Source organism: Onthophagus taurus, chromosome 11, assembly GCF_036711975.1.
Source record: "Onthophagus taurus isolate NC chromosome 11, IU_Otau_3.0, whole genome shotgun sequence".
NCBI lineage: Eukaryota > Metazoa > Arthropoda > Insecta > Coleoptera > Scarabaeidae > Onthophagus > Onthophagus taurus.
The window spans coordinates 9,291,005-9,314,110 of record NC_091976.1 but is presented as its reverse complement, the minus strand read 5'-3'; the positions used below and the strand labels follow the sequence as shown (position 1 = coordinate 9,314,110).

General features: G+C 34.2%; 1 protein-coding gene across 1 annotated transcript in view; it reads right to left on the bottom strand.

Annotated features, from left to right (window-relative positions):
* Positions 1–23,106, bottom strand: part of LOC139431885 (ras-related and estrogen-regulated growth inhibitor-like) — a 55,094-nt gene that overhangs the window by 11,826 nt on the left and 20,162 nt on the right. Inside the window, exon 2 of the mRNA XM_071200131.1 lies at positions 2,735–2,855. The gene's annotated coding sequence lies outside the window, so the exon portion shown is untranslated. The remainder of the gene's footprint in view (positions 1–2,734; positions 2,856–23,106) is intronic.

Genomic DNA, 23,106 nt, shown 5'->3' with positions numbered 1-23,106 from the left:
TTTTTTAATAATAAGTAGTTTCTTATATTGGTTTTTAGTTTAGTTGAGTAGTTTTAAACTTTTGGTAGTAGATTACATTATTTGTACATTTTTTGTATTTTTTATTTGTATTGTAGATATTTAATTAATAGATTTAGTTCATTTAATCAATTAGTTGTTTAGTTTTTTTAGGTAGTAATAGTTGTAGAATTGTGACCTCCAAGGGAACCTATTGTATTGTCCCTGGTTATTTATTTTTATCTGGTGGGCGCTGGTTAACAACAAAATCTTGGTTTTACGTTTCCATAAACTTTATTCTTAATTTCACTTAAACTATACATATAAATTGCGATTAGTTATATAGGGAGCCTTGCTCCGCGTGTATTGAAGGGGTACTGTTTCGGTGGGTGTTAAATCGAAGACTGAATAACTGATACGAGTTGAGCTCGCAGGCTCCTTCTTTATTTTAGGTCATAACTAAAAACTATAACGCCGTTACGTACCGGAATCAACAAAAAAAAAATTTTTGAACAAGATGGTTTTCCCTTAACCCTTCCGTGCCAACCCAAAAAAATGAAAACACCGCCGAACCTCAACTAGCACAGTGAAGACGGGGAGGTTCGTTAATTTATATCTGGCGCCACGTAATTTATTACAGCGATGTCCATCAATTACGAAATGTAGATGTTCAGGAATAGGAATAGGCACACAAGGATCACATGTACAAAATTTCTATAAAACACCTGATATTACAAAAAAAAATAATTTGGTTTATTAAAAACAAAAATTGAATTGTAGAAAGAAATTGAATAATAAAAAAAATGAAGATTCGAAAATATAAACTAAAGTATTATAACTTATAACTCAAATTTAAATAAATGGGAAACCCACTGTTTTGGGAGACGTTAAAATTAACTTTAAAATGAAAATAAAAAAAACTGTAGAAAATATTCGGTAATAAAAAAAATCAACAAAAGGAAATTGAAACAAATTGATCCCGATACGTTTTGTATAAAGTACAAGCTTGTCTTTTGAAACGTAGTAAAACCAAAAAAAAATTCGACGAGAAAAAAAATAAAAAAAAATCACCCCAAAATTTAGATTTTACCCTTACAATCTGCAATAATTTATTTGCAAGGTAAGTAAAATTTTTAAATGTTTATAGTAAATTCTCAAATGTAAGTATTATTAACTTTTTTTTTTTTTTAGCGATTCAACACATTAATGAACACAAAATAACTTTACATATACGTTCTGACCTTGATACGGGTAAGATTCTTCTTTATGCAGCGATTCCTCTGGAGAGGGAAAGTATTCGGAGTTGGCAGAGGGGAGGCACTCCACCATACAATTATATTATTTGATTTTTTTTCTTTTGGAATGGAAAAATCCCAACGTAAAAATCCAAAGAAATTATTCCCGGAATAATAATATCCCAAAATAGGAGGCCTAAAAATTAGTAAATGGACGATACAAAAAAAATTAGAAAAGGAGGAGAAAGAGAAGAAAGAAAAAGAATTGTTAAATTATTAAGTTAAACAATTTTTTTTTTTTTTTTTTTGGAATTATCAAATATTATAAGTATTGATTGTGTCTGAATAAATGATTGAATGATTAAATTTCTATTAAATTACTATCACATACCTCAGATGTTAAAGGCCTCGCACGTGTGAAAAGTAAATCGACTCAAAACGCAAAATAGCCGGGTTAACCGTAAGAAAGAACTTAAACTTGTTCTCAAATAAATTGTCGATGTGATGATCCCGATTAATTCGGATGCGTTAAATCAAATTATGACCAAATGAATCACTCAAAATGTCAACCAAAACGCCTACACAACGACGCTACACGTTGAGTCTCGTGCCACCAAAAAGAGTGAGACTTCCTCTTCGAAAACCTAAATCCAATTTCAAAAAAAAAAACTCGACCTGCGCGCAATAACTTTTCCGTATGAAATTTAAAATAAGTAAAGAATTAAGAAAATGACATCTATTAAAGAGAAGGCGAAATATAAGAAAAGAATAGAAAGAAAAGAAAATTTACAATGATAATTCCGTACAAATGAAGGAATAATAGGAAGGGAAAAAAAGGATCTCCAGATTCTGTCGCTTAAAAAAAAATTACAATATAAAAAAAATTTACAAGTAACATAAATACAAAACATTGGAATAAATTAGACTGTAACAAAACCCTTACCTAAACACCGAAATATCACCCCAACGCATTCCCACACTTCACTCAACCCAATAAATAATGCGATAAAAAACCCTAATCTTACGACTCGAGACACTTCAAATCTAGACTAAACAAATGAGGCGATACAAATAAATCCAATATAAATGAACTGATATAATATAAACCTATCAAATCTAATATAAATTAACCAATATAATATAAAATCTAACAGTCCCGATGTGCAGTAGTACATCAACAATAAAAAAGATAAGAATGTTTAGAGTACAAAAAGAAGGTGACAGGTATGTACTTTATGAAAGCAAAAGTTTATAAAGAAGTTTAAAAAAAATTGATTAATTTTAGAGCAATGAAATGGTTAATTGGATGTAACCGGCTGGACCTGAAAAACAAAACCCCATTACAATTGTACACCAATTACAGGGTGTGTAGTCTGCATTTTAAGATGTCCATGTTTACTTCTCCTGAACTAAGTAGATACTAAGTACTAAGTATTACCTACTGCCGTTCCGACCGAATTTAATTTTACATGTACATTACCTGTAGATGAAAAATTACTTACCAATTTTTAGATATAGTTATTACTCCAGGTAATAAGGAAACTATTGCTCCCCCTGCTGAGGAAACTATTGCTCCCGCCGTTGAGGAAGCTACTGCTTCAGTTATTGAGAAGGATGTAGTACCTGGTAAGATGGAAAATAATTTACAATTTAAATAATTTTCGATAATGATTTCAGTGAAATAAGAATTTTTATTTGTTATAGATTGTTCTTCAACGTCAATAACATCTTTAACTTCCTGTGAAGTAACAACAACACATACTGGTAAAGTATCAAATCCATCATAGTTTCTCTATAAAACCCTATATGTACTTTGAAATACTTACTTATCATGTTTAAATTTCGATACTTATAATACACATTTTAAATATTTATGCATATTTTAACTTTTAAGTATGCCAGGCTTTCGGATTCAAACCCTATGCTAATTGTATGTCGAAGTAAAAGAAACAAATTTTTTGTTTTGTTTTTGTTTTAGTCATAAAAAAAACTATTAAAATTTCGACATCGATCTTTCAAACTGTATAATATAATTTAATTATGGCACATTACTTTTTAAACACTCTTTTACTTTCCAAAGTAACAACTCTTATCTTTTTTAAACAGCTACACAGACACACAAATTCTTGTCCTGCAATACGCCACGGAAGCAGAGGTTACGGGCTGCGTTGAGTGATGCCCGCAAAGACAAGTTAAAGGCCAGGAGACTAGTTGACCAATAAGGGCCAACAAGGGGAAAATATATATAATAAATATAATTTAGAATAATTTCATTCACTACCTCCCTAATAAATTTCTCAAAAGTGTAAAATGCACTTTCAATTAAGTGTTTTTTTATAATTATATTGAATTTACTTCTTGACATTGCCGCAATGGAGGGTGGAACTATGTTGAAAAGTTTTGGATCCCAATAGTCCATCGATTGTTGTGTTCTTGAGAGTCGGTGATATGGTGTAGCAAGTTGATAGCAAGATCTAGTTGCATAACTATGTGATTCGCCGAGTGTTTGGAAAGTATTCCTATTATCGTACACGTACATTAACATCGTATGTATGTATATACTTGGTAGGGTAAGTACTTCTTCTCTAATGAAATACTCCTTATAGCTATCACGCCGTCGCAGATTACAGAGAGCCCTAATTGCTGACTTTTGTATTTTAAATATTCTATGGAACTCAGTTGACTATCCCCAGAATAGAATTCCGTATGATGCCACGGACTAGAAGAGGTTGAAATACGACATTTTGGCGGCTTGGTGTGTAGCTATGCTTTTCAAACGTCTTATGGTGAAAACCGCTGTTGATAACTTCTTTGATAGGGCCTCAATATGATGGTGCCAATCCAGCCGTCCATCGAGATGTAACCCGAGGAACCTCGCCTTACCGACACGATTTCCTGCTTTTGTGCTGAATATTATGCTTTCTGTTTTATTGTGATTTAGTTGCAGATTATTACTTTCAAACCATAACTGCGCTTCGTACATTGCATTGATAGACTTCTGTTTTAGTTCACGCTTGTCTTTACTTTTTACAATGATTGATGTATCGTCCGCATATAAGCCAATTTCTTCATTGACCGTGGCAGGCAAATCATCCTTGGGGCACACCTTGTTTTATGTTTAATAACTTGGAATTTTTATCTTTCCATTGAACGTATTGTTCGCGTTCGGAGAGGTATGAGTTTAGGAGTTCTAGTTGTACTCCTCTTATGCCATAATATTCCAGCTTGTCTAAAAGTATGTTGTGGCTTACAGTATCAAACGCCTTGGTAAGATCTAATAAGTTGATTTCCACTAGTTCTTTGTTATCAAGTGCTTCTGTAATCAAATTTATGACATTCATCATCGTTGTTGTTACCGATTTTTTTCATCTGTATCCATGTTGGCAAGTTGTTAATAGGTTAAATTTTTCTAGGTAGTCAATCAAACGATTTGCTATAATTTGCTCAAATATTTTTGAGGAAGCTGGTAATATAGATATCGGTCTGAAATTGTCACATTGATTGCTATCACCTTTTTTGTGTACTGGTAGAATTTTTGCAATTTTTAGTTCATTTGGAAAACATCCTTCATTCACGCATTTGTTTAAAACCTTGGATAGAGGTGACGCTATCACATCGACAACTTGTTTTAGGAGGTTGGTACTGAAGTGGTAGGTGTCTTTAGTGTTTTTGTTTTTTAGGGATTGCACAATATCTATGATTTCAATTAGCGTTATTTCTTTAAAGTAGAATGATCTTTTATTATCTATTTTATGGTTTTGAAGTAAAGTACCGTATAGATGTGTATTATGGTGATCATTTTTTGCTTTGTTACTCAAATTTATAAAAAAAGTGTTCATCTCTTCTCCGCCTGCCAATTTCTTACCAACGCGTTCACTATTGATGACATTCCAGATTGCTTTCGATTTATTTGATGAATTTGATATAAAGTTTTCTTTTTGTTTTTCTGTTGTCACAGTTTTTATGTAAGTATATTTTAATTTCCTATAGATATTGTATGCTTCTGGACTACCTCCTGCCTTTGCTACGATATACATGGAATCAAGAGTATTTTTCAATGCGTTTAACTCAGGTGTGTTTATTGTATATTTTTTATCTTTGCGTTGTAATATGTATTTTTCAGGGAAACACTCGTCAAATTTCGCCATGAGTAAAGTATAAAATATGGAAAAGAGACTTTGCGCGGTCTCTGTTATGCGATTGTCAACAAGTATACTCATTTCTCTTAATTTTTCTCTGAAACGATTAATATTTGAAGGAGCAAAGTTTCTTTGTTTTGTTTTGTTTTTTCCAGGGTGTTTTAGCTCTGTTATGGTGAACTCGAGCATTTACGCAAGATGGTCCGACATATGGAGATTGATAGTATTTGCAACGTACTGAGATAGTTTCGTATTTATGAATATATTATCGACGCACCTGACACTGTTGAGCCTGGATGGTTCATTAAAAAGTGGATGAAAGTTAAAAGAAGCTAATATGTCCCGAGTGATTTCTGCATTTCTATCTGTTCCATTACGTGAAAATTCTAGATTAAAATCTCCCATTATAAATATGGTTTTGTTCTGTTCATCCTGCAAATTTTCCATTAGATCCTATAATTTTTCAGTAAAAATATTTAGGTCTCCCAGTGGAGAACGGTATATAGCTATTAGTAGTGTTTTGTTTTCCACTATTTCAGCGACAGCCACTTCGATGTTGACTTCCGATGATATAGGTATTAAATCTGGGCATTCCCTGGCCTGTATGTTGCTTCTGACCAGGATTGCTACCCCACCATGTGTCCTATTCTGTCGGCAGAATGCAGCGGCTATATGATAATTTGTTATGTTTACGTTATGTAGTATTTCAGCATTTTGAAAATGGTCTGTTAAACTTCCTTCTGTATTCAGAAATTTCTCAAGTGCGTCTATTTTCTTCGTTAATGATTGTATATTAAAATTTATTATTTTTTGAGTTTTTATACTCGAGAATGTCTTATTTCCTTTTTCAGTTAGGTTTTGTGAGTGCGTCTGTAAATCTGTTCGAAAAAACGATTCACACTGGTTCCCGCCGGCCACGATAATTGTTTCAGGTTGAATTTAATTTTGATTTGTTATTACTTTATTTTGTTTTTTTTTATATATTTCTTTTTTTTTGTGTATGGGATTTCCAGGAAGACCAGGACGCCATAAATTGGCTTACTGATGGAAATACCCTTTGGCAAACTCTATACTTAGTTATTTTAGGCCCACTTTTACCACGTCTAGTTAAAGTGGTTGTTAACTTTAACTAATGGTTAGCGCAAAAATCGGCTTTTACCACCATATTTACCTTGTTGATAGCGCTAACTAATAGTTATTTTCGGTCTATCCGTAACTATCGGTTTGGGGGTCGGGTTAAATATTTACCTTATTGATAAACTTGGTTGAAGGTATTTTTAACCAGATGGCGTAACATAAATCTAACCTAAAATCATAATAAACGCTTACGTTCGCTCAAAACTCCATAATAGTGATTAAAACGGTGTTATTGTCGTGTTATAGTCGTGTTATAACAGTGTTACAAAGAGATAGAATAAAAAATCATGGATTTCGAAAGGTTTGAAATTGATGAGCAAGAAATCTTGGAGAAAATTAATTATCTATTTCCCATTCGAGGTGGACGCGTAATAAAAGACAGAATAGACCACCATCAAACTGATGAATTTATTAAAAGATTTCCATTATCAAAGGAATGTGTGTTTTCACCACATTTTAGCACAAATTGATAATGACATCAAACCACGAACGAGGAAGTATTATATATGTATAGCACCTAGTTTTTATCCGTAGAATGCATTAATAATTAATTTTTTTTAGAAATTTTGTAATCCCTGTTTCAAATAGATTGTTGCTTATTTAAAGATTTTGAGTTTGCTACAGGCAACATGTTATTGGGTGTAGCTGACTTGTGAAATCAGCGAATCATTAGCTTCAGGTCAATAATAGAAGATTAGTAGTTATCAATTATTAATAATAATAAACTTTTTAATTATAAAAAATAATAAACAAAAAACGTTATTTACAATAAATATGTACATTATTATTATTTAAATATCGTCAACAAGTATTTCAAAAATAGATTAACTGTCTTTTTACTTTTCCTTGTTGTTTGCAAAACCCAAACGTTATTTTCCACGTACTAACGTGCCTATTTTTATTTTCGAGGACATTTTTATGATCCGCCACCAAGTCAAGTAAAAGTGTTATTTCTTCAGGTTTAAAATTTACCCCCCGAATATGCTTTTCAGCCTGATTTGCGGTTTTTATTTTTTCGTGATCGTTAATTGCCACTAACAGAACTGACAGGTTTATGAGAATTACTCACGAATTACCGACCATTACCGACGGACAAAGGAGATAGAAACCTCTAATACCTCTTTTACACGTAGTCACCAACAGTCATTATAATATTCCCCTATATTTTTACGTTAACTACTACATAGCCTATACATTAGTTAGATCGAAATGGTAAAAGTCGTTTCGCAGTTAACTAATAGATAAACGTTATCTTATAGTTAGGCTAACGACCAGTTTAACTAGAGGTGGTAAAAGCGGGCCTTAATGTATTACTTATATTGTAGTATTCTTTTATGCCAATAAACTATTATTATTATTAATACTCTTGGAAGGTTCTTCGAGTACTCCGTTCCTTTACACCTTAGGAAAAACTTATTATTAAATCAAAGTCTTCTCAATTTATTCCCACCGTCCCCATTTTCTGACCGTGTTTAAAATTAATAAACTGCTCTCCTATTTGATTATTTTTATTGGTAATAAAGTTTCCCGAATTTTGTTGTTTTCTTCTTTCCCTTACCGAAAACTTGGATTCTCCGACTATAACCCCAAAAGCTACTTGGAGGCGAAAGAGTTCCTTAACTCTCTAATAATAAAGTGGCGTCCAAGAACCGTCAACAATCCGTCAAGAGCCAAAGTCCACCTTTTCTAGGACCGTACCAGAAAAGGGACGTCATATTATAATTCGTTTGACTAGTTTCGCCTTATAGCCATCTTCAGAGACTACAGTGAAAAAATATTTGTTTTACAACTGACATATTGTTTTAATCTAAACTTAAAGCAATCAATAGTTAACAAAAATGACTGGGACCGGGACTTTATTTTAATATTAATTACTTACTCGTTAAAAGTTAAAAGTTACATCCAGCTCTTCAAAAAACATTTATAAGATCGACAGATCATGTTGAAAAAATTTTATAATTCCAAAGTATATTACAAAAATCCAGTGAAATTTTGATGACTAAATTAAGAAACAAAAAAGCAGATTTATCGAATAAATTTAAAATAAATAACATCTCAAAACACCATTTTCATCCAAGAATCACTAGCTTATCCAACACCACATTCACCAACAAAGAATGGGAATAACTAAACAAGGGTCATAAACAAGGTCATAAATACAGCATTACACCACAAGAACACAGCCTACCTAAAATTTCAATAGAACTAGAAACAGCAGCTCATAATACTACGGATGAAGAATACTTGAGAAAAGACCTTATCGACTTTCTAAAAAGAAAAGAGAGAGAAACAAACAAGAACACAACATCTACAACCATAATTGATGAAATAAACACCTTACGTAAGATTAAACATAAAATTAAGTCTAAAGGTGGCTACACACGTAACTGCAAACTTGACAAGCATGCATGATCAATCTTTTTGTATAAGCATGTAAAATCTCTCTTCGACACCACACGATACAAGCATGGTATAAGAATATAAGGTAGAACCGAAAGGATTCGATTTTTCAACCGTTCTGCGCAGATCGTCGTCTAAACGTCACAGCTTAATGGCGCCATACTAACTGTAGTTTTGTTGTCAACGTTTAGTTTATGTAATTTATAATCTGTAATAAAGCTTATTATGATTATTGTTATTATTATTATTATTTCCTTTATTTCTCAAACTTTGACTCAATTTGTGTAAAGTATAACATTAAATATACATTGTAAAAAACAAAACCCGCTTCCCCTCACAGCATCACTACACGTCCCCACACCACGCACCATCAACTCCCCATCACTCTCCGTATCCCAGCACACGTCTGCAGCACCACCGCCTTCTGCATCCGCCTGTAGAGTTCCGGTGCAAGGCCCATCTCCTTGAGGCTCTCGTGAAGCTTCACTAGGACCTCTCCTGTGGCTCCTATTACCACAGGCAGGATACGCACGCTCTCGACGTTCCACATCTTCTTAATTTCTTCAGCTAGCGGTACGTATTTGCTGATCTTTTCTCTGTTGGTTTTTTGCCATGGTTACCTTGTTTTCAGCCTTTTGGTATATACTCGGTGGGATGTATACTTTCTTCGTGTAGTCGAGATGTTTTCTTATGAGTACACATTGATATGGGAAGGTGTCGCAATATTTCGTAAGCGCATGTTGGTCGTTTACTTGTATCTAAACTTGTAGCTTGGCATAGGTATTCTTCGCGTTGAACTTCTTTACATTTGGTAACGGTCGTAAAGTACTTATCTTTACTTTCTGCTAGGTACGGTTGGGGGATGTTGAGAATAAGATAATGGGATTGTTGTTTAATAGGTAATGGAATTAAGTGATAATACTGGTAGATTGTCATTTCAATTAAAGAAAATTGTAACAAGAAGGTGAGAATGTGGCCCTTCATGTACACTTTTACTGTTATGGTCTTTTCTATTTGGTATAAATTATCATCGGTCGAAGTTAATAGAACTCGTTGTTCGACTAGTGAAGACTGAATGAAACGTAAATCTTCCAACAGCTCCTGTGCCGGGATGATCGTCGGATGGTATGTTTGCAGTTTAGCGAATGACTGCTATTGCTAGATGATCGACGATTATTAAGGCAGAGTTAACGGCTACTTGTAGTGACGTTTGTGCTCTCATCAAAAGATTAAAGCGCGCCTGTTTATCACCCTGATCTTTAATATGTTGTGTAATCGTATTTATACGCTGAGCTACTTCATGTTGATTTTCTTGAATAGTTCTGATGTTATCTTTGAATATTTTAAGAGTTCCTTGTGAGAGACGGATTTGAGCCTCTATTATTGTTGCTAATTCCTGTTGATATAATCCTATTTCTGTTATCATTTTGTCGTATTTCTCAGCATCTTCTGCATCTAAATTACCAGATACTGCTTTTATAATTGAACCCAAGAAGTTCATTGCTCCTCTGCGATATCTGCTTGTCGGGATGAGTTGTTGTTTTCCAAAGATTAATTGTTGTAGCAGATCTTTGATATTCCTCATAAGGGTCAGGAATGCTGTTTGCTCGGTACCGTTTTCTGTTGTTTCTACAAATTTCATCAGTTCGCCATATTCTTTTGTTAATTTGTCAATTTGTATTGCTAGTGGTTCGCGGTCACATTGTACCACCGTTGTCCATTGGCTGACCTGGTTTTTGGCTGTTCCCAGATGTAATGGAAATAAAGGGCCGATTAACGTTGTTATTCGGACGTCGGGTCTTGCCCAGGAGCATCTGAAACAATACCGTGTTTAAGATGTCTTGTATGGTATGTCTGTACTCCTCTTCTAGTTTGAACTTCTACTGTGCTTGATAATGGTGTATGGCCCAAAGTAGGGTTTGACCATGTTATTGCTTTTTGTTATATTTTCTACGTATACCTTTTCTCCAATTTTCCATGTTGAAACTCTTACTTGTTCTTATTGCTTTTCTTGAGTTTTTAGTTTCCTGTTCTCGTCTTTTTTCTTTAAGCTTTCGTACATAATTACCATTCGGCTTTTATGTTTGTCTATAATATCTTGATACGTCGTAAAATAGGTCGAGTGTATTTCTCGTTTTTATATGGTCAAAAAGTGCTTCAAATGGAGTCATTCCTGTTGTGCTATTGATGGTGTTATTGTATACAATTGTAACAGATCATATTTTCTTTTTTTTTTGTTATACCGAGATCTTCATCAAGGCATCTCAGATGTTCTAGTAAGGTAGAAAGGAATATCTCTACATTAGCTTGACTTTCGGGGTTCTTTGCCGTACCGAAGTACAAAGTGATTCGATGTAATACGGCTAATTCTTTTACTACTTGGTTGTTAAACTCTGATCCTTTGTCGAAACCAATTTCTCTCTGGATTCCGAGTAATTGAAGTAGTCCAAAAATGCTTCCATAATATCTATTGGATTTTTACTTTTTTTACTCCAAAACGTGTAAACGAGTCTACAATTTTTAAATATTTATTGTTTGCGAAAGAGAAAGTATCAACGAATAATTTTTCGAATTGGGCGTCTGGAGTTTCAGTTATCGGTAATAATGTACATCGGGTCTTCGATTGTATTTAGCCCTGTTATATGTTTCACAGGCTTTAATAACCTTGGTGATTGTTTCCTCCATTTTCGACCACCAGTACTTCCGTTTGAGATGTTTTAAAGTTTCTTGTATCCCACGATGGTTCGTCATTCCTTTGTGATACGTTATTACTATTTCGATCTTCTTTGCTTCATCTGAAATAACTTCCGCTCGTCGTAGGCACCTGCTGATCCGTGGTCCTCTATCTGACATTTCATTATTATAAACGTCACACATTTATTGATAGAGCTCGTCGACAGACGTGTAAATATAAAATGTTTTATTTCCAGCCATGTACTTTTTATATAAATTTAGAATGTGCTCATATTGGTTTCTGCTGGGATTCGTACCAAGTGTATGGTGTTAACTCCTCTTGTTTTGATCCTAATTTCTAATCCATTTCCCAAACTCTTTGTTATAGTGAACTGCGTCTTTTTGTTGTCAATAATAGTGTCCTGGATTTCAATCGATTTCTTTGGCTCTACTGTCTGTGTAGTATGAATAGTATTATTGTCAGAATTTTCTTTGTTTTCTTCTATCCGACGTGTTGATCTTAGTTGTCTGGTTGGTCTATCCGATATTTTTTATTTCTTTTCGAGCAATTCCTTGTCCTGTAGCAGGGATAGCTGGAGGTGCAGGTGGGTCAATCAGTGCAATTGACATTTCGCTCGCTATTTCGAATAATTCTGTATCGTCAAAATTTGGTAGAATGCTATCTAAATCGGTCTGTGTAATTACATTCAGATCGTTTAATGTAATTCTCGATAACGCATCTGCGTTCGTGTTGGCTTTGCCCTTTTTATAAACGATGTCAAAATCGTACTCTTCCAACTTTATTCTCCAGCGCATTAGTTTGGAGTTGGGCTCTTTTAACAATCAAAGCCACACTAACGGTCTATGACCAGTGAAGATGGTAAACTTCTTTCCATACACATACGGTCTGAACTGCTTGACAGCATAAACTTTCGCCAATAGTTCTTTCTCCGTGGTCGTGTATCTCCTTTCTGTCTGTGAGAGTGTTCGAGACGCGTAACAAATAGGCTGATCTTTTCCAACTATGCCCTGTGAAAGAACAGCTCCAAGAGCGATATCTGACGCATCTGTTGTCACAATAAATTCTTTGGTAAAGTCTGGGTATCTTAGTATAGGATCATTAGTAAGTAATCCTTTACACTGTTCGAATGCGGCTAAGTATGTTGAATCTTCGATATTGATTGTAGCGTTTTTCTTTAGACAAGATGTAAACGGCTTGGTAATCTTGGCGAAATCTTTAATAAATTTACGGTAATATCCCAGTAGTCCGAGAAAACTTTTGATTTCGGTTTATGGTAGGGGGAATTGTATGATTCCTCTAGTTTTCTCTGGGTTCGGTTTAACACTCTTGCCTGTTATAATATGTACTAAATATTTAATTTCTTTCTTGACAAATTCGCATTTTTGTAGGTTAATTTTAAAATTAGCTGAATTTAAACGGTCGAAGACTTTAATTCGTTTTTTTATATGCTCTTGCAGTGATGAAGAGTAAATAACGATATCATCGAGATATACCAGGCATGTGTCTTCTAGTGAACCACGTAAAACTTCGTCCGTTAGGCGCTGGAAGGTAGTCGGGGCGTTTTGCAATCCGAAAGGCATTCTTTTAAATTCGAAATGGCCCTGTTCGATACTGAACGCTGTTTTTTCTCTATCTTCCGGTTACATTTCGACTTGGTGGTAGCCTGATGCCAAATCGAGAGAGATGAAATAGTTTGCCCTGCCCAATTTATCTAATATATCGGCAATGTTTGGAATTGGATATTTGTCTTCTATCATTCTTTCGTTTAGTCGTCGGAAGTCAACTACCATTCGGTTTTTTATTCTTCCGTCTTTTTGGGTCGTTACGATATGAACAGGTGCGTTCCAAAGGAAAACGCTTTCTTTCACGATGACTTGTTGTAGTAATTCCATAGTTTGTATAAGATGATGTTTTATTTTATGAGCAAAAGTTAATTGTTGTCCCTCTATATGGAATAAATGTTTGTATTTCGATAATAATGCTTGTTTCTTCTCTTCTAAATTTAGATGATCCAATTTCAAATTCTTTTCAACACCTTTTTCTCTTGTGAATAGGCTTTGTTCGAAATCGTTACGTTAATTGCTCTTGAGACGTGTCCTGGGGAAAATCCTGCGTCTCAACGTCTTCTGTGTATTCGACGTTTTCATCGATATGTCGTTCACCACAGTTATCGTCCGTTTGGTCGTCATCAGGATATTGGACATAGATATTGGCTTCGGTTGTTTCTGATGGAAGCTCAATATTATTTGACATCCATTGTCTCTTTGGAGCTGGTCTGTTGATAGATGAGGCTGGACGTTTGTTACTATTGTCTATTTCCATCGGTGTTGGTCTAAATGGTCGTTGTTGAAATTGTGCCGGTGTTCTCACAAATGGTTGATTGTTTTCTTGTCTGGGATAAACATTGGACGAGGTGGCAGTATTGCGGGTGGAATAAATTTATTTGGCTGTCCATACTGTTGTGGCATAACCATGGGAGGTTTTTGCATCGAGTTTGGACGTAGAGCTACCATGGGATGTGGTCTGATAATGGTACGCATTGGCGATGTAATTGGCTGCCTTGTATTAAAAAGAAAACGCTGTTTCTGTGTGTTATAGTTAGTAATTTCCAGGGCGTAACCTTCTGCACTCTCAATATCGGTGGGCTGTCGTAGTTTAACTTCTAAAGCAATGTTGGGATTTATCAAGTCTAATCCAAATAGAGAAATTCTCAGAGCTATCTGGTTGTGTTGCTTCTGTTTGAGATTGCGGATCGCTACATTGTTTTCTTCCAAGTTAACCTTAGAAAAAAGAGTGTAAAGAGTTGATTTAATATTATTAGCGTAGCTGGCTGTACTGTCTTCTTTTTGTGGAACCAAACTATTCAAATCATAAACAAGAACCTCTTCGGATCGTTTATCACCGAATGAATGAATTAGAATTTGTTTAAGCTCGGGCCAAATGGTGGGTGTTTTATTTGCATCTACCGCATCGCGTGCTTTGGCACGTAGTCTACCCATAAAAATCATTAAGAGTCGTTTAGATGTGCGAATTTCTTCTGGGCTTGCAGGTGCTGTTGGTAAATACTCTTCAATTAATAATTCGCAGGCATTAATATAACTCTTCAGAGTTATTCTGTCTCCGTCAAAGACTGGTATCAAATCTTGATCTACTTTCGATATTTCTCTTGCCATTTCTATTTCGTTGATTGCCTCCAGTAACTCGTTTAAATTGTCCAGAGCGTATTAGGTTTAAGTCGCGAAAATGAAAAGGAATAAAAGAATGGCAGAAATAAAGATACTTACAGTACGATAAGAATAAATAAAATTGTTGTCATTGATTCTCTTTTGAGTAGTCCCGGAAATCGATCGGCAATTGGAGAGTACTACAATTCCCCGATATCAAAGTACTCGCAGTTATTTATAACAATTAATTGCTGACGCTTCATATTCGGCAATTACAGTTGTGAAGGGACGGCTACATTTGGTAACTTTATAGGTTGTACCTCAGTTGAAACATATCCAGAAAATTTACCAGCAGCGGAATTGTGTATTGCCGCAGGTATAACGGCGCTATAATTTTTTTTTTTTTAAATATAATTATAATAATAATTATAAACTTATTTTCAGCTAATCCAATTATCACTGCTGATGTAGACCTACCAACTGTATGTCAATCCGAAATGATATTGTTACCTCGCACCGAAGGAATAATAAATTATAAATAACCTTATGTTATAATATCATTATAATCTCTGCAAAATGAAATAAAATTAAATTTAGTATGTAATAAATTTATTTTTTATTGGGATATATGATGTTATTTTAACACAAGCTTTATTCTTTCTTAATTCTAAAGAAGTGATTATTTATACAGATGATGAACAACTAACTGAAGCTGAACAAAATGGTAAGCTCAAGATAGACATTTCTATACTTAATAAAAAGATAAAAGCACAGAGTTTAGAAATAAATCTCCTTAATAATATATTAAACAAATTCTTTACACCAGGACAAGTAAAATACATTAAGTCGGAAAAAAACTTCGTCAAGTGGTCTTCGGAAGATATATCTTCAGCTATATCTTTACGAAGTGTTAGCCCGAAAGCCCATAGATATTTAAGGAGCAATTTTGTTCATTTCCTCATCCTCAGGATAACAATTTAAAGGTTTTTTCTTTCATGATGCGCCACATTTAATAAAATTGGTTAGAAATAATTTATTTGATAGCGGATTAAGATGTGTAGTTCATGTAGCATCGAAACAATGTATTAAAAAATTATTGGCTATCCAAACCGGTGAAATTAAACTCACGCCCAAAATTACTAATTTGCACTTAGATGTTGCTCACCAGCACCGCTAAAATGTTAAACTGGCCGCACAGGTACTGTCACACACGGTAGCACAGGCTTTAAGATGGTGCGGCGAGAAAGGTCTTATGGGTGACGTAGATTGGGAATACACCGCCAAAATCATTAAAATTATAAATGATTGGTTTGACCTGTTCAATACTAAAACAAAATTTTCGAGACAAAGTAATGCCTTTGGTGTGGACATTGAACAACAAACGATTCTTTTAACTTTTAAATAAAGTTAACGAAGAAATAAGAAATATTAAAATGGGTAAGCGGACAGCACTTTTACCATTTCAAAGAGCTATAATATTTAACAATAAATCTTTAGTTTTTATATGATTACCTCCAAAGACAATATAGTGTACAATACATACTAACATATCGCCTCAACCAAGATGTTGTAGAAAACTTCTTCTCGTATATCCAGGCTGCTGGAGCAACAAATGAACACCCATCAGCTCTTGATTACCAATATAGAATAAGGTGGTATGTAATGGGCAGACACTCGTCTGCTGTATTTACAACATATGAAAATACTAAACCGGACGAAGATGAATCCTTGATTACCATCACAAATGCAGAGGAGTGTTTAACAGATTTTGTTCAAACCTTTAATAGAAATCCGAATTTAGAACAGGTTACGGAAGAACAGAATCTTATATCTAGTTTCACTTCGTTTGAAGAATTTGATGCGGAAGATTATTTACATCTTTTAGAAGAATACGAACAATTTACTGCTGATAATGAAGTTGATGAAGCAAATGAAATTAGTGATGAAAGCCTTACCTATATTGCAGGCTATGTGGCCTTTAAATGCAAAAAAAATATATACATTATATGAGGATAAGGAGTACACAATCGACAACACACAACAATATTCGTGGATACATTCCCTGTCAAAGGGACAATTATTTTATCCAAAGGAGGATTTGATTAATCTTGCCAAAATAGTTAAACAGGAGTTCCACAGTTTCCATGGAAAATTATTACTATTACCGAAAGAGTCCAAAATAAAAGTAACCTTTCGAAAGAGGTAATTTTACGAATGGTAAGACTCTTTACGTATATTCGGCTAAGAAACCCCAATCTTGTAATAAGTAATAACAATGTAAAAAGATTAAATGTAAATAAATTACTTCGATCAGTTGGAGGATGTACTTGAGAGACAGACCTTTAACTACGATAGTATCGTCCTTATGGGTGATTTCAACACATGCCTTTTGATAAACGATTTGCGCTGCGAAAGACTTCACTTTATTACCTCCTCCCTAAATCTCTTGATTCTGCCTTCTCCACCTACTCATCACCTTCCAGTGTCGGATTCCCTTTTGGACCTTATTGTGACATCTTGCCCGGAGAGGATACTTTCTTATGGTCAACTGCCACCTCCGCACTTTTCTAACCACGACCTGATTTCCTGCGCGCTTCAGGTCAGACGTCAACGGTACTCAAGTCGCACCATATCTACTCGTAACTACGCCCAAATCAACTACGAAACCTTGGTATCTGATGCATCTGCGATCGATTGGTTGTCTTTATACTACATGTCAGATATCGACGCAAAACTCGATTTTTTTAATACAGAATTGAAGAACTTATACGACCGTCATGCACCCTCAAAATTGCCTAAAACAAAGCGTTTGTCTGCTCCGTGGCTCAATAACGAAATCAGAGATCTTATGCGTAAGCGCAACGTAGCTAAGGTCCTTCTTCGCCGAAACGCTTCCAATATTAATAGAGAAAACTACCGCGTTCTACGGAACCTCTGTAACCACCGATGCAGAAATGCCAAAAAAACTTACATTTATCAGAAGTTATCTTACACAACACCAAAAACGTTTTGGAGGACCATGCGTTCTCTTGGCGTAATTCAAACTCCTTCCTCCCATAGCTTTGATTGTAATTGGTTAGGTGCATATTTTGCCAATTCGCCTGTTACTCTTGACGAATCAATCAAGAAATCAACATTGCTCACTATCAGTGGTTCTGCTCTTGTCAATTCTCGGTTTTCCTTCACCATGTTAGATGAGTCTGTGACGTTTAAAAAAAAATGTAAAACGAATCAAAATGAATTTTAAATAATGAGTGAACCAAAATAGCTCCCCCCCCTTGAGTCCCTATTTTGCCTGCAGTTCAGCGGAGACGGCTGGGTTCGTTGAAAAAGGGCGCCACACCATTTAATAATAGGGACTCCACTAATGGTGAAATGTGAGGGGTTAATAATAAAAAAAAAATAATAATGGTATGCACTTCTCTTTATTCAAAAAAACAAAAGGAGGAAAAGAAATTAATAAACAGGAGGTATCGAACAGTATCTAAAAAAAAAAAATTGGCGAATAAATCTTTTGACAACAAAACAAAAACCAAATACAATGACCGTAAGGTCACGCAAACTATATAAAAGAAAAAAAATTGATAAACCAAAAGAAATGATTGAAGTTAAATTTAAATCAAAGAAAAATTTTCTAGGCCTAGTAAATCTTTTTAAAAATAATCCTAAACAGGATGTAAATGAAAATGAACGTAAAAGAAAAGATTTTATATAGTTCTAACAAAATCGAAAAGAACAACAAAAAAAAATATAATGTTTAAAAAAAAAATTAAATGATAATTTTTTTTACAAGAATTAATTTTAGTTTTAAGTTAAATTGAATTAATGATGTTTTTTTTTGAATGAAATTAAAATTGAACCGGTTGAAATTTTTCCACAACGTGGTTACTTAGGCCATCTTCAATCGTGTGAAGAATACATTAAAAATATCTTTTCTGACCTTATTCCTGAACCTTAGAAGCTATGGTTCCAATCCACAGGAGCGGCGGCGTCCTTGGGATGACGGGGATAAAAAAGGGATAATTCCTTCAACGGATTGAAGTCGAAATAAATTTATAAATATTGTCCACAAGTTAATGCCCAAAAATTATTGCCAAAACTTATAACTCCAAAGTAAAAAGCCTGAGTAAAAAAATACGTCTAAGACTAATTGCAATTATTGAAAATTAATTGATCAAAAAACATACCTGAGTTGAAATGCGGCTTTAAAATGTTCGCGATTGTACCAAAAATGTTCTTTTGAACGGCAAATAAAACCAAAGAATTTTTAACAATAAATTCAAAGGATATTCAGAAAAAAATACTCCCGAAAACTACGGAAAACCAAAATCTAATAACTTTCCAAAATGGTTACCAAAATCTGAATTCCACTAACGTCTGTTATCGGTAATTCAATCGCAGCAAAAGAGGGCTAAATCGGGTTGAACCTCGCTTAAATAATATGCGGAACTTTAAAAAAACTTGTTTAAATAGGATCATCAAAATACGGCCTCGGTAATAACTCAATAATTGAACTTGAAATTTTGAAAATTATACAATATAATTAAATAAAAGGGCTCAAAATATGTAGGAACAATAAAATAATTAATATTTAAATTTAATTAAAGAAAATTATGAGTTCAAAAACTTAGTGGAAGGGGTAAATGATTAAGGAACAAGACATCTATGGGGCAAGGACTAAATTACGCCACTCCTGTAGACCTAGAACAGAAATCTTAATCGCAAATTTTAAAACGGTAACAAGGAAAATTAAATAAAAATCAATACTGTTCGATAAAGATGTTATATAGGAAGGGTTCTAAGGGAAAAATAAACCGTTACAAGTCTCAGATTCGGGACGCTCTTGCAAAAACGCGCTCTACAAGTGTTGGTGCTGACGATGTTAGTGTTAGGCAACTCCTTCCCATCTTGGACATAATTACTCCACCATTACTTCATATCTTTAATTTGTCCATAGAGTCTTCGACCTTTCTTGCAATTTGGATACAGGCCTGCGTTGTTCCCATTCCTAAGATTAAGTGCCCTACTCGCCTAAGTGATTTTCGGCCAATATCGATACTTTCCGTATTATCTAAGGCACTTGAACGCTTGGTGTACAATCAAGTGCAGGAGTACCTTGATAAGCATAAACTAATTACAGACTATCAATCTGGTTTCCGACCAGGCCACAGTACCACATCGGCACTCATTAAGGTTACTGATGATATTAAGCGTAACTGTGACGATCGACGAATAACCTTGTTAGTTTTGCTGGACTTCAGCAAGGCATTTGATGCTGTGGATCATAGCCTACTGGTGTCGTCTCTGTCTGCTATGGGCTTTGCCCCTGAGTGCGTTACTTGGTTTAGGTCATACCTTTCTCAACATTACTCTTTTCAATTTTTATAAACAGTGTTACCAAATTCATTTCATGCAATTATCACTTATATGCGGATGATCTTCAAATCTATACATCAAACTGTGAATGAGCTCCCGGTGTCCATGGCGCGGCTTAATGACGATCTGTCCAGAATACTTCACTGGTGTAAATGTTTTGGCCTGAGTTTGAATATTGTCAAGACACAAGCTATAGCATTCGGTTCAAAACCTTTACTTGCAAAGTTGATACAAACACTTATACGTGGTGACAATTTTATACATTTCACCAATACGGTCAAAAACTTGGGGGTGACAATAGACTCAGCACTGTCTTGATGGTGTCAAATTCAGTCTGTCTGTAGGAAGGTCTATTTTTTTTTCATTCCTTGCGTAAACTCGGTTGTTTCCTTCCCCTTGCTGTCCGTCGTAATCTTTGTTACTCATTAATACTGCCCCACATAGATTATGCTGATGCGGTGTATCCCGACCTAGCAATTGCCCTCCGTAACAAATTGGAAAGATTGCAGAACAATTGCCTACGCTTTATTTTTGACCTGGGTAAGTACGACCATGTGACGCAATATCGAAATCACCTTCGTATGTTCGCTGTCGAAAAGCGCAGATCCTTCCGTATACTGACTACATTATATAAAATACTTTCATCTCGGACCCCAGTACACGAACTTTCAATTCATGTCGTCTCGTGGTCTGCCTACTAGAGCACAGTCTGATACCTTACTCATATTTCCCATTCATCGCACCGAAAGATATCATGGATCTTTCACGGTGCAGGCTATAAAGCTTTGGAATAGTTTACCCACGGAAATACGCAACACTCTGAGTTTTCTAACATTTAAGGTCTGCTTAAGGAATTATCTATTAACACTGCAATTATCTGAATCTAACTCTTGATGTCATCTGCTTCTCTTCTCTTTTCCTTTTTTTTCTTTTCTCTTTTTTATATTCCTCTCTATCAACTGTACTCGTTGTGTTTCTTCTTTTTTTTCCTTTTCCTCTGCTCTTTTTCTTCTTTTTGCTTAAATGTTGAATTATTTAATAATGCCATATTGATTTTTTTTCGTTTTACATACATTGCTGGTTGAGTCTTTTGGAAGACATCGCTCTTGGCGATAAACTGACCTTTTGTCAACATACACTATTAATTAATTCATTTATGTATACATATATATTATTTTTCTCCTGTATAAGCTATGTGGCAATAAACTTATTATTATTAAAAAGAAAAAATAAAATAAAAAAATTTGTTAAATAATTAATTCGTTTACTTCATGTATCCATAACAATAATAAATAATCAGACATTATCTAACTTTCCAGTTTCTCCAAGAATTATTAAAAAATAACTTTTCCCACTACTTATATCTTTACTTTTTATTATAACACGACGATCGCAAATTGTCTTTACATTTTACTAAAATTTATAAATTTTAAATTAGGGCGCCAGCTATTGTCGTCTAAACGTCATCACAATCTGCGTACGGTTATACCTTGTATTCTTATACCATGGATATAAGTGTGCTTGAACAAGCGCCAGTTTGCGGCGTTTGCGGTTGGACTATGTCAAGCTCGGGCGACGATGCGCTCTCACTGGCTGCTTTTTGCCTTGTCCATAAGAGGAAAACGAGGAAGAAGAAACGTGATATATGGTGTAAAGAGCGGTTATTGAAAAGAAAAACCTACTCCCATATTAATTTACTGAGTGAATTGAAGATATATACACCTGACTGGCAATTATCTGAGAATGAACGAAGAAACTTATATGAACCTTCTGTCAAGCAGTGTGCTTGGTACACTCATACGGTTTCGCTTCCGCAAGCTTGCATGATTAAAATTCAATCCATTATTAAGCAGATTGCACTAGCAAAATGTTTGTGCGAAATTATCCTACAAACGCTAAAGCATACTTCTACAAAAGATTGATCATGCATACTTGTCAAGTTTGCAGTTACGTGTGTCACTAATGCTGATAAAAATGCAGGTTTAGTCATTCTAGACAAACCTTTATACATTACAAAAACCTTACGATTTTTTAACGATAACAATTTCATAGAAATAAAGAAAAACCCTACAACCGCCTTTCATACTAAAACTAATTAAATAATTAAATCAGCACAAGAATTTCTCATTCAACAAAACATATCCACATTTAATCTAACACCAATGAACCCAAAAACACCTTGGTATATTCATTGATTAAATTACACAAAGCTAATTATCCAATAAGACCTATTATTTCATCAATTGACTCCAGTACTCACAAAATCTCTAAATTTTTAATACAATTCTTCAAAAATATTATATAATTTAAAGCTAAATTTATTGTAAATGACAGATTAGATTTAATTAACACTATTCAAAATACTGTACTACCTCAAAATTTCACTCTGCTCTCTTTCGATGTAACAAATCTTTACACAAACATACCTGTTAATGAAACTTTGATTATAACAAAAACACTATTCAGTAACAAACTTAATTCTACAGAATCACAACATATTTACAATTTACTTAAATTATGTATTGAACAAAATTTTTGTTCTTTTAATAACACTTATTATAAATACGACACGGAGTGTTATTATCCGACATATTTTTGAATGATTTGGAACATAAAGTCTTAAATAACGACAACACCAATAACAAAAACATTGTATTATGGCGTAGGTATGTAGATGATATTCTAGTTGTCTGGGATAATAACAACAACATAAACACAATAGATCATTTTCATAAATACATAAATACTTTCAAATTTTAACATACAGATCTATTACATACCCAGGTAACATGGCATATATGGAAGATACGCTGTATGCTATAGCATACAGCGTATCTTCCGTAAATATAACATCAACATATCATTCTGAAATAACAATACTGTTTTCAAAAAACTATTTAATGCTAAAGATAAAATAAGTCTGTTAGACAATAACAGTGTATATAAACTAGAATGTGAAACTT